The sequence below is a fragment of the Euwallacea similis genome, chromosome 16, assembly GCF_039881205.1.
Source record: "Euwallacea similis isolate ESF13 chromosome 16, ESF131.1, whole genome shotgun sequence".
In the NCBI taxonomy this organism is placed as follows: Eukaryota; Metazoa; Arthropoda; class Insecta; order Coleoptera; family Curculionidae; genus Euwallacea; species Euwallacea similis.
This window is the reverse complement of record NC_089624.1, coordinates 4,468,223-4,480,544: the sequence shown is the minus strand read 5'-3', so window position 1 is coordinate 4,480,544 and position 12,322 is coordinate 4,468,223. Positions and strand designations below refer to the sequence as shown.

General features: G+C 37.1%; 1 pseudogene; it reads right to left on the bottom strand.

The window, feature by feature from the left end:
* Positions 1-1,738: 1,738 nt before the first annotated feature.
* On the bottom strand, positions 1,739-11,226 carry LOC136413978 (ATP-dependent helicase brm-like; annotated as a pseudogene).
* Positions 11,227-12,322: the final 1,096 nt, after the last annotated feature.

The window sequence follows — 12,322 nt, the reverse complement described above, 5'->3', positions numbered from 1 at the left end:
GTTTCCAGATAAGGCACAAGATGAGGTTCCAGGACTTCTTGGATGTATCGCTGGGCTGTCATACTGCCTCTGACGAAAACTAAAGGTGACCTGCTACCATATGCAATGGCACCCCAAACCATTACCCTAACAGTCTGATGGACATGCCTCTGTATTGCAAACTGAGGATCCCATCTTTCACCCCGTCTCCTTCGTATTCTTGCCCGACCATCATGCATACCGAAACAGAATCTGGATTCGTCACTAAACACGATATTATCCCATTCCAGAGTCCAATGTATCCGTTCTTGGCACCACTGTAGTCGATTTTGACGATGATTTAAGGTGAGGGGTAACACGAGATAGGGACGGTAGGAAATCAATCCAAAACTTCTTATGCGGCGATAAATGGTTCGTATCCCAATGGGCCTTCCATACTCAGCGAACCACTGATCCGCCAGCGTCCTCGACGAGACGAACCTATCTCTTAGGGCCATAATTCGGAGTCGGCGATCTTGGCGTTCTGTAGTTCTTCGAGGTCGTCCAGTACCTGTTCTTCTGCCTGTTTGCCCTTCTTCGAACCATCCCTGACAGCATCTCACTATAGTGTTTACACTACGGTTCAATCTAGTGGCGATTTCCCTAAATGACAGACCAGCCTCTCGTAGACCCACTATTCGACCCCTCTCAAACTCGCTCAATTGATGAAAATTTCGCTCTATTCTGGTTCTAGGCATATCTCTACGCAGTTTCTAAGCACACTACACTCCAATAAATGTTATTTTCCAGTTGTATTGTTGATATTTTATTGCAATTTTTATATTTAAAAAAAACCTAAAATTCCGAATAACTCGTAAATACGTAGATAAATATGAGTGAAATTTTGATCGTTTCTGCTATACATATAAACAAACATGCATACCAAAAACTATTTAAATTAAACCATTTTTACGGGGTGTTCTCTTTTCTATGTCACGCAGTATACATATATGCTTGATTATGGGAACTAGTTATAATATTATGTTTTGTTCGTTTTCTAGCAATAATTCCAGCAGTCCAGGCGATTCCGGAAGGTCAATACTATCATAATTAACTTTTTGTATCTAAATAAAAACATTAACTAAAATCAGTTGTCGTTAATTTGTTTGTTTAGTCTGTGGTTGAGGCATAAGCAATCAAAATTAAAAACAGGGCAAAATTATATATAATACTAATTCATTAACAAATACAGTTTTTACATCAATTTTACAGACAGAGTGTTTACCCCACCATAAAAATCTATCAATTTTCTTTTAAAATCGTTATCTACTTAAGATTTTACAGTAACAGGAAGAAAAGTTTAAAAAAACAAAGTATGACGAAGGGACCTTACTAGTAATCAAGTTTTTGAATAAATTTTGACTCGGTTTTGGGCACAGAAATTAAACATTCATTTGTTTTGACATTTTTCGTTTGTTTCAACTAAAATTTGCTAATGTCGTAGATTACATAAGACTGTAGTGGCTAGGAACTTCAGCTAGGGTCTAATGATACTATTCCTAGATTACTTATACGAGTTGGAAACGCTTAGAAAAGTTATGGTTTACTACAGAAATTTTGTCCGCTTATAAAAGAATGTTGATGGACAACAATTAATAATAATCAACCTAAAATTCTCGTAAAACTATTAAATTATTAAAAAATATAATTAATCTAATAATTGAAAGAAGACAGAAAAGTAAAAATTAAGGTTCATCTATAACACATTTTCTTACCACCTCCAAAATACTGATGAAACAGTTTAAAAAGTAACAAAACGAACGATTTTATATTTAAAATCAATGATAGTGTTTTACTAATAAATCCTTCAGTTACGTCAATGACAATACACCTTGAACACTAAAATTTCTAGAACACCATTATTTTCTTGAAGATAGAAAACGTTAATGAAAAAATGTGAATGAGTTTATGACAGAACCTAAAGCGCTTCACGTCTCACCTTTCAATTAAAACATTAATCATCATCATCCTCATCGGAAATATATTTTTTCGCACTTCTTTTCAGTCTTCCCCGTTTTCTCTTTTCTTTTGACTCTTTGCTAGTTCGCTTCTTCTCGGGTGTAGGATCAACATCATCATCATCATCTGAGTGGTTTTTCTCCTCATCGTCTGAATTGTCGACTTTAATTTTGGCTCTTGCATTTGAAAACACCTTTAAAAACGACACGAAATAAACTAACACACAACGTTATGGTAGGTAATCTAGTTAAAAATTCCAGTAAAAAGTAGGGATATTTAGAAAAAATAAGACATACAAATTTTGTGAAATTGCATTTTCTAATTGCTAAGTTAGAATATGTTTCAAAAACAGTAAAATTCAAAATACCTTCGACACTTCTCGATGTTTTTACACTTATCGACTGCAAAACGATACTGTCCTCGTGGATTAACGACGCTTCCTCATTAAAGATTCGAACGTTTTAGCATAGAAGCGTAAAGTCTCGCTCCAAATCGCTGAAATCTGAGCACTAAAAACCAATAAATTCCGAAATGCCATCAAAAGAAATATAAAAGGTGGGCCTTACTTTGCCATCATCAATATACAGGGTGTCCGGCAAGTCGATACAATAATTTTAGGGGGTGATAGATTACGTGATTCTGAATCGATTTAACCAAACATTGCCTAAGGAAGTTTTTAAGAAATTTGAATAAACCTACACCTAAGCGTTTAAATTAAATCCATGTTTGAATTTGACTCTTCGCTTTATTACAAGCTTGGAAGATCACGTTTATGTAGTTCTAAGTAGGTAACAAAGCCATTTTAGATTTTACCCTTTAAATAATTTAAACAATTATCTATAGGCAATAAAAAAGTTTAGTACATTTTTGTGATTAAAAGGCTTGGTGTTCTTCTACCCTCCAACAATTGTGAAAGAGCACGGTTAAATTAAAAAATATTAAAAACTGAATTATCAGGAAAACTGTAACACTTGGTATATAGGTATGTTTCGACGTTGCGGACGCATTTGCCAGACACTTCCAAAGAGCATTTTCCACATCGACAAATCCCAATTTTGAAGAACAAAATTGGACCTCCATAAATGACTGGTATGACAGATACTTTTCAAACAACAAAAACCACCCATACCAACTAATTACAGACGTTGAATACGAGGAAGCACTGACACGCAGCAAAAACACAGCTCCTGGAAAGGACAACATTAAAAGCAACATACTGAAAAACCTAACTAAACAGACGCACAAGCTCATACTGGAACTGCTCAATGACTGCATTAGAACGAACACGATACCGGAAAATTGGAAAACGGGAATAATAATACCTATTCCAAAAACAGTACGGGAAAACACACAAGCACAAGACTACAGACCTATAACACTGCTCCCAACGTTAAGCAAAATATTCGAAAGCATCATAAAAACGAGATTGCAAAATTTGATTGGACAACATATACCAACATATCAATTCGGCTTTAAAACCATGCACTTGACGATGCACACACTTTTTGTACTGACCAACAACGTACAAACTACACATCTGGACAACAACAAAACTGCCTGTCTCTTTATGGACATAAATAAAGCCTTTGACAGTGTCTGGTACAAAGGACTATTATACAAACTACACAAACTTAACACACCTAAATACTTAATACACACTATAAGGAATCTAATAGAAAACCGACAACTGCAGGTACGCATTAACAACATCCTCTCCTTCACCTTCTTCCCAGAACAAGGACTCCCACAGGGATCTCCGCTCGCGCCGTTTCTCTACAACATCTACTGCCACGACATCTACAACCACAACATACAGGACAAAAATCATTTTAACAAAACAGCATACATACTACAATACGCCGACGATACTGCACTAATTGCACATGACAGAACTACAACTAAGGCTGTTGCAAGACTGCAGACACTAACAAACAATACAATGACGTGGTTTTACAAATGGAGACTAACACCAAACGTCGCGAAAAATCAACTACTACTAACACATCATCGAATTAAAGATAACTCCCCGACAATAATAACAGACGGACAAAGAACAACACCAAAACAAGAAGTAAAATACCTCGGTATAATACTTGACCAAAAACTGAAATTTACAAAACACGTACAAAACGTAAGATCGGAGGTTATTAAAAGATCAAAGCACTTCAGAGGACTTACGTACAAGGACAAAGGAGTCAGTACTAAAACCGCAACCAACATATACAAAGCGATCTGCAGACCGTTACTAGACTACGGACACATATTGAGAGCGAATGCTTCAGTCAAGACAAAAAAACACATACAGGTAACAGGACAAATTGCACTAAGACTAATAACAAAAATTAGACACCCTCAAAACCCCTTGCACAACCCTTCCAACGAACTCCTGTATGAACGCACACAACTGACTAAAATAACGGAAAGACTAACGCATCTAGAAGCGAAATGGAGGGACAACTATCACAATTGGACTTTACTGAACCTCTTTTGCCTAACAAGACAGACGAGACAACACCGATTCCTGTTCCCCTCTAAAACCCTGCTGGACTACTTCATGGAGTGAGTTTTTCATTTTTCCGGCTGTCTAATTGTTTGTTTTTCTTCCCTTCTATTAGTTTTAATACCTTTAAGTTGTATTTCACGGGCAGAAAGACCACATTGGTCGATAGCCCATTTCTTAATTGAGAAATAAAGATTATATATATATAGGTATGTTTGGTTAAATCGATTCAGAATCACGTAATCTATCACCCCCTAAAATGATTGTATCGACTTGCCGGACACCCTGTATACATCATGTTTTTATCGACATCCAAGGGCTTCTTGATAATGGAATAATATTCCGGATACTCCTTTCGATTGAGTAGTTTCATGAATTGTTCACTCGACTGTTGTTCGTCTCTAAATAACGTTTGGAAAGTTTAGATAGGTATGAGAAGGCTACGAGCTATGCAATAATGTAATATGTAATTATAATTTAACGGTATTTTATATCGAATTTGCTATAATATACCGGTGAATTCAAAAATTTGTATTGAGATTTGTGTCTAATAATCGTGCCAGTATGAGAGTTAGACGTAAAATTTGACCCGTTTATTTATAAAGAATGATTAGAAAAAAAAGTTCCCAATTATAATTGTTGGCTCGTGTATTTTCCTCAATTTTTCTATTCGCCGGTCGGTATAATTTACAATAACGTTCATCAATTTTTTCATTCTCTTCTTCGTTCTGGCCTCACTAGCCAAACCCGGAACTTTCCTCCTGCGCTTCACACAGGCGCCTCTTCTTCATCCGATTCGTCCCTCCTCCCACCGCGTCTCTTTTGCTTCAGTTTTTCTTCTCCCCCTTCCTCTTCGTAATCACCGTCCTCATCTATAGCCTACAAGAGAATTATTATAATTATTAAGCGAATGGCGAGTTGTCATAAAATTGTCATGTACCTTTAGCCATTCCTTTTCGGTTAAATTATCGGCATAATGTACTTCTTTCCTTTGCCCAGTGCCCCTACCTAGAAGGATGTCGTCATATTCGAACTTCCAGGTATCAACTTCATCATAATCCTACAAACATAGATTGAATCAGATCCAGGGCGCAAGAATTCTTTTTACCGAGTAATACAAGGAATATGGTATAAGCGACGTCTCTATAGATTTTAAAGGACATTATTTCAACTGCTGATTTTGAATAGAAACAGACGGGTATGTTCCCTATCACTCTGCGCACGAACAACTTACTTTCACCGACCAATCCCAGCAGCTCCTCTTCTTGGATCAACCTATTTTACCCGTTTTAAGTTTCTCAAGTTTTCATTCCATATCCATTTTTGGAAATAATTGAAACCCATCCTCGTTTCTTGCAACTCCATCTGGTTCACAGTTTCATCATCGGGCACTTCATTTTCCTCCTAAAACCGTCGAAAATATTGCCGGAAATAGGATTTAAAAAGACCTTGATCGAACCTCATCATCTATGCCACCATTGTGCAATATACTCTGCAAAAACCGCTGTCACTAGGTGCCCGTGGACTTTTGGTCAAACACATCGGTTTGAATTACTTTCTCGCGTCGGTGGTTAATTATAACGGGCGGCAGCCAGAATTCTCTCTTCAACAGAGTTGATTGTCATTAAGCGAAGCACGCGCACCTCGTTTTGCTGACCGGTACGGCGCGGGCCCGAAGTTGGGCTTGCAAATCCAGTTAAAAAAAAATCAATTTTGAACCGCTAAAAACTTGTTTGGTATAATTTGTGACATATTGCAGAGCTACACTTCGGTCGCCCTGCAGAATTCTATTCAATACATAAACCTAAGCATTTCCTCACTCTTTAAATTAATTAATTTCCCAACGTTCGTGACACACATGAGACGCGACAACTAACCTGATGCGGATTCCAATCTGAATCAAATATAACAACAGTGTCAGCTGTTTGCAAATTTAACTCCAATCCTCCAGCTCTAGTAGACAGCAAAAATAGGAAATATTCACTATTCTTGTCGTTGAATTTCTTCAACAGATCGCCTCTGTCCACTGAAAATGATCAAAACAAACGTGTATTGACAGATATAGAGACAGACAACGATCTTACCAGCTTTGATGGTTCCATCCAAACGCAGATATTTAAATCCCTTCCAATTCAAATAGTCCTCGATAATGGTCATAAGCTGCGTCATTTGACAAAACAGCAACACTCGATGATTTGTTATTTTAAGTTTAGGCAGAATTCTATCGAGTAGTTCAAACTTGCCGGAAGCTCTAAGAATTTAAGTCACAAGTCAGTAGACAATATAAGATATAGGACAGCTACCTGTAAGTGTCGGGCCCGCTGGTAATACCACCAGGAACACCAAAGTGCTCACAATATTTTTCTTCAAAGTTTTGGAACATAAAAGGGTGGTTACAGAGCTTTCCTAGTTGGACTATGGTGTTCATTAATGCTTTTGATCCTCCTATGAGAAAAAGCCAATTAAGACATTATGGGAGATATTACCTTACTTCAAAACGTACACGAGTTATATCGACGTGGAAAAATTGTTTCGGTAATGTGTATTTTATTACATCCACTTAACATTGATAAAAAATTATTAACCTAGATTTAATCAATATTTTTACTTTTAACATCGGCATCCTCATTCATTCGAATGACAAAGAGCACGATTCGTTTTCCAATAATTTGTGCTTTTACCTTTGTCCCTGGAGCCGTGGCCTCTTTCAGATCGGTCTGTTAATGACACTCCTCTGCTCTGCATGTGCTGATAAAGCACTCGCTGCAGCCCAGACATGTCGCACTTGATTATATGTATGTTCCACCTTTTCAGATAATTGAAATTCGACTTCATTTTTTAAACGTCGCAATAAGAACGGCGAAGTGCTTTACGTAGACGACGAATGATGAGAATAGTTTCTTTTTCGTTCAGTTCCACCTAATTAAAAATTTGGTAATAATTTGAGATTGTGTTTTTCAAAGCAGATTTTAATCGATACTTTTATTAAATATATTTTCAACAATATAAGAATTAATGAAATCCTAGGCTCCACTTACCTTTTCTCCCGTGGTGGCGAAAAGAGCATTAAACCACTGTTCAGAAGTCGAACAACTCTTGAAAATCGACGGCAACAAAAAGTTCAATAAGGCCCACAATTCCGGCAATTTGTTTTGTAGTGGGGTTCAGGTGAGAAGTAAACGATGGGGTGCCAAGTAGTGGATATTCAAAACTTGAGTAAGCTTGCAATGATGGTTCTTCATTCTGTGACCTTCGTCAATGATCATGCACTTGAAGAAAACTTTCAACAACACGCTCTTGTCCTTTATAATGTGTTCGTAGTATGTGATTAAGAAAACGTTGAACTTTGCCGCACGCGTTTAGCTTTGGATCGTTTGACGAATACATGGAGTTCCTTTATAGGCAATAATCTGTTCCAATAAAAAAATGTCTCAGATAAAATATAAGTAGAACATATGTGCGTAATCACTATTCCCTTATCTGCACATATGGAGCCCACTTCTCAAATTCCAACATCCAATTCGACATTGTTGACAATGACACGATAATCAAAAACGGCCTTCACTTTCTTCTTCTTCTCCATCGGATAAGTGAGCAAAGCTATAGTCTGAATTATTTTTCCCAGACCCATCTCGTCGGCCAAAATTCCACTCAAATTGTTATATAACGAAACCATCCATTCAAGACCTGAAGTTAAGAAAAAGTTAAACCCGCCTTAATAGGACATAGACTTAATTTGGAATCCCATCAGGAAATAGGACGAATCTAATAATATTTTCTACAAAGCTATTTTAAATTTCAGAAGAAAATCGACATATTAATATTATTCACAAAAATATCGGATCCTTTGAAAGTCTAGATTTTGATCTAAACAACTGAATTGAATGAATGAATGAAAATTTCAATTAAAAAAATGCAGATTTATCTTTTTGTTAATCGAGTCTTCAGATATCAACTTGCCTTTAATTTGATACTCTTTAAGCTTTTCATTGATTAAAATAGAAGCTTGTTCAGTTACGATCTCATGCACTGTATGAGTAATGGAATAATAAGTCTGTTCCTCCTTTGCGTTCTTTTGGTATTCATCGTCTTAGACTTTCTCCTTCTTAATTATTCTCGTGCTCTCGTCTTCTTCGTTATCTTTATAGTTTCTCGATTCCGCGTCGTCATTTTCATCGTTTCCATCATCTAAACAGATTAAATGTATATTTTTACGATTTTCTATCTTCAAAAACACTTACCTTCATCGTCAAAATCTATCGTTTCCTAACCCGGATGTGTCTTCATCCATTCCTGCAAATCTCTGAATGTTAGCGCATTTTCTCCTTTTAGCTTCTTTCCTGTCCCAACCTGCATAACCGTGACTTTCCCATCCCGTTCAAGCATGCGGAGCTGGCGCTTCTTGCGTCTTTCCTCCTTTTTCCTTGTTCTTCACTTACTCATCTTTGTGTTGCCGCACCACTTCAGTTGTTTAACTGACAAATTGTTAGTTTGGAACAAAAGAAGTACTAATCGTTTGTCTTTCTTTTGATCAATCAGCTTTTTGTATTCTTCTTTTTCATCTTCAACCATCGACCTTCTCATCTCACGTTCCTTTTCGATTCTTTCCTGCTCCTTCTTCTGTTCCCTTCCTGCATTCGCATGATAATTCGGTATTGCCTTATTAACTTTTGCAATTTTCGCCTGCGTTGCTTTATGGAATTCCCTGAATTCTTTGGCGTACCAAAGTACCGAATTCAAGAATTCTTGGTTCTTCTGCCTGCATTTTCTCTCAGCTTCTAATTTTTAATGTTTCTCCAATTTCTCCGTAGTTCTCTTAAACCCTGACGTTTCGTACGTTTATACGCTTTTATATTTACAGCGGTTTCTAACGTGGGGTATTTCATCTGATGCAATTGAGAATTTCATTTCGTAATTGCTGTTTGGACCTTAGTAATGAACTAATATATTAAGATTTTTTTATCGATTAATTTGTCACCACCAACTCTATGATTTAGTCTGGCGGTGATAAGAGAACTTTTAAGTGCGAGCATTTTGTGTCCGACCCTACGTTTTGAATGTATCTTTTATTTAGTCTAGGTAATCACATAACTCTTATATTCCAGCGTGGGAACGAATAATTTTAATTTATGTTTCTGTGTGGAATGTATGTTGGAACTTTAGATGAACTTTGAGAAGGTAGTTAGGTTGAGACACCACGCGAATGGTCTCGACCTCATCCGCTAACTCAAATTTGATAATTTACTCATTTGTTAATAGTAACTCTTTCTTTAATATTAAGCAGAAGAACACAATAAATATCAAGTAAAAAGTGAGAGTTATTGTTTCTCGAAAGCAGTTTCTCTGAGACTGTAAACTTCAGAATGGTTCTTTAAGAAAATCCAGTCAACCATCGACTTCACACTAGAGGAATAAAGTTTGATCTTCGAGTCGCGGAATACAACTGTTTTTGCGAATTTCGAATCAAACAAGCTTCCTCCATTGGACCCACCAGTTGCCGTTGGAAGTTTAAGCGACGAAGGGCTTGCAGCTCAATTTGAGCGTGAAGACGAAGCTTGTTCACTTATGTCCGAAGGAAGATTGCTCACCTGGGGAAATATTTTTATACACCACACCACTATCAAAATAGCTCTAAATCTAAATTCATCTCAAACGTGATTAAAATAAAAACCTATGTTGCAAAATGATTATTAGATTACTATACCTGCTCAATTCTAACAGATATTCGAGGAGCAGCCGCTCTATTTTCCCTCTCTTGTAGCAGCATAATGGGATCAATACCGCATGGTTTAGGCAAAGTGGTAATCCTTGCTTGTTTGGTAGTTACCAACTGACTACCTGGTCTTCGTTGAGAAGGACCGGATTTATTTTGATCTGCAAAAATTCAAAAATTTGGTATTCGGACAAAGAACAACGTTCAACCTCTTCAAATATTGGGTATAAAGCATTAATGAGAAATAATGAACCTCAGACGTTTAATTGTTTCAAAATGTTATATAAATAAACGTGATCTTATTGGATTGTATTGATTTATTCGAAGATACAATTATGCTGACAGAAATCTTTCTAGTGACTTTATAATCAGGTAGTCGTCTATCTTATCCGGAGCTTTCGATGCTCCCTGCATAAGTTGGTCCCCGTTTCGCCCCTGTTGAAAAGGACCGGTCGGCGGAATGGGAAATTGCCCAGCTCCATCCCAGGCCTTTCACCCTGTAGAGCCATTAACACTTAGTTCGAAATCGGCTGATTTCGAGCCAGACACCTACCTATAAGCCATAATTTGATTACGAAGCTGATTCATTTGAAAGGAAGTAAATACTGCATTAACTTGGGCTTGTGCTGTGCGTGCTCGCAAAGCCAAGAGTGCAGAATATCTTTGGTCGGTTTGCATACCCTAAAAAATTATTCTTGGTATTTACAATGCAAATTGTACCAAAACTTGTATTTGTCAAAAAATGTCTAAATATTGTACAACATATTCAATAAAAATATATAAATAAGACAGTCTAAAATGAGCATAAAATCATGTCGATGAAAGTACCTTTTTCTCCAATGTATCAATCGCTTTTTGCAAGACATTTAACTTCTCAGACGACGGTCCTGGAGGTCTTGGTAGTTGTCTTTGAGGATCTGGTAGGTGCTGTTAGGATCCAGGAGAGGTTGGGTTCTTAAAAAAAAAATAAAGACATTTCTCTGACTAAATTTTTTACGATTAAGCCAGTTTGAGAAATAGTTGTAGTAAAGGTCATTCCCACTCCAGTTCATGAGATATTATATTATATATAATTACTATATATTTCTCATATAAAAGATTCCTAATAGACAATTAACATACAGAATACACGATTAAACAAAAAACAAAGTTGATGTTAATTTCTAAGACTAAATCAAAAACCTGTTTACCTGTCTACCCTGCAGTGGATATCCGGGATGACCATGATACGGTCTTTGTGGCGGCATTCCTGGATAACCTGGCGCTCCAGCATGTTGGGTAGGGTGACCCGGGTATTGGCCAGGGACTGCTTGTGGATGAGAGGGATAGCCTTGAGGTGGAATGCCCTGGTGGGGTGCTGGATGCCCTTGTGGGACATGCTGTACAAAATATTAAATATAGGCAATCAAATATTTGGACAGATGCTAATATAGTATACTTACATAAGGCCAAGTTACTAAAGAAGATGTCGAGGTTCAGCGTCGTGAAGTACCAAAGAGGGGCTGATGAACTGGCAAACGTGATCGTAACAGTATATCAGGGTGTCGCTATACATTTCAGACGAAAATGGGAAAATATTTTTTGGTCTAGAGAACACTCATATAACGGCATTTGATGACGGTGAAAATGAAGCCACATTGATTTTGGAATTATTCATCTACGATGATCAAGAGACCATAACATTACAGTTTGTAAGTGTGATAGAAAAGTAAAATTTCGTGGCAGTATTAGCAGCATTTTTACAATTTACGTGAGAAAATACATGTGAGCTTTCATAAAGAAAGCCATATGGGGTTACTTATCAACCTATTCAATGTAAATGCAAAAAACATGTTGTCCCATAATATTGTAACCTATCCTTGGACATGTGCGGAATGTCACAGGCACCTACTGGTGCCCCATTGTAAATTAGAAATGGACTAAACTTGTACTAGTCAGAATAGATCATTCGTGGTAAAAGATAAAGGTCTGTTTATCATCTCGCCTAAAAACATATGGAGGTGCGAATAAGATGATTAAGGGATGTAAGTGTGGGAAGAATGTGGGAAGTATGGTGACAGGCTTTTGGAAGAAAAGCAGATGCACCTGGGGTGACTCTCACGCATCAAAAAGGGATTCATTCGATTCCCGAT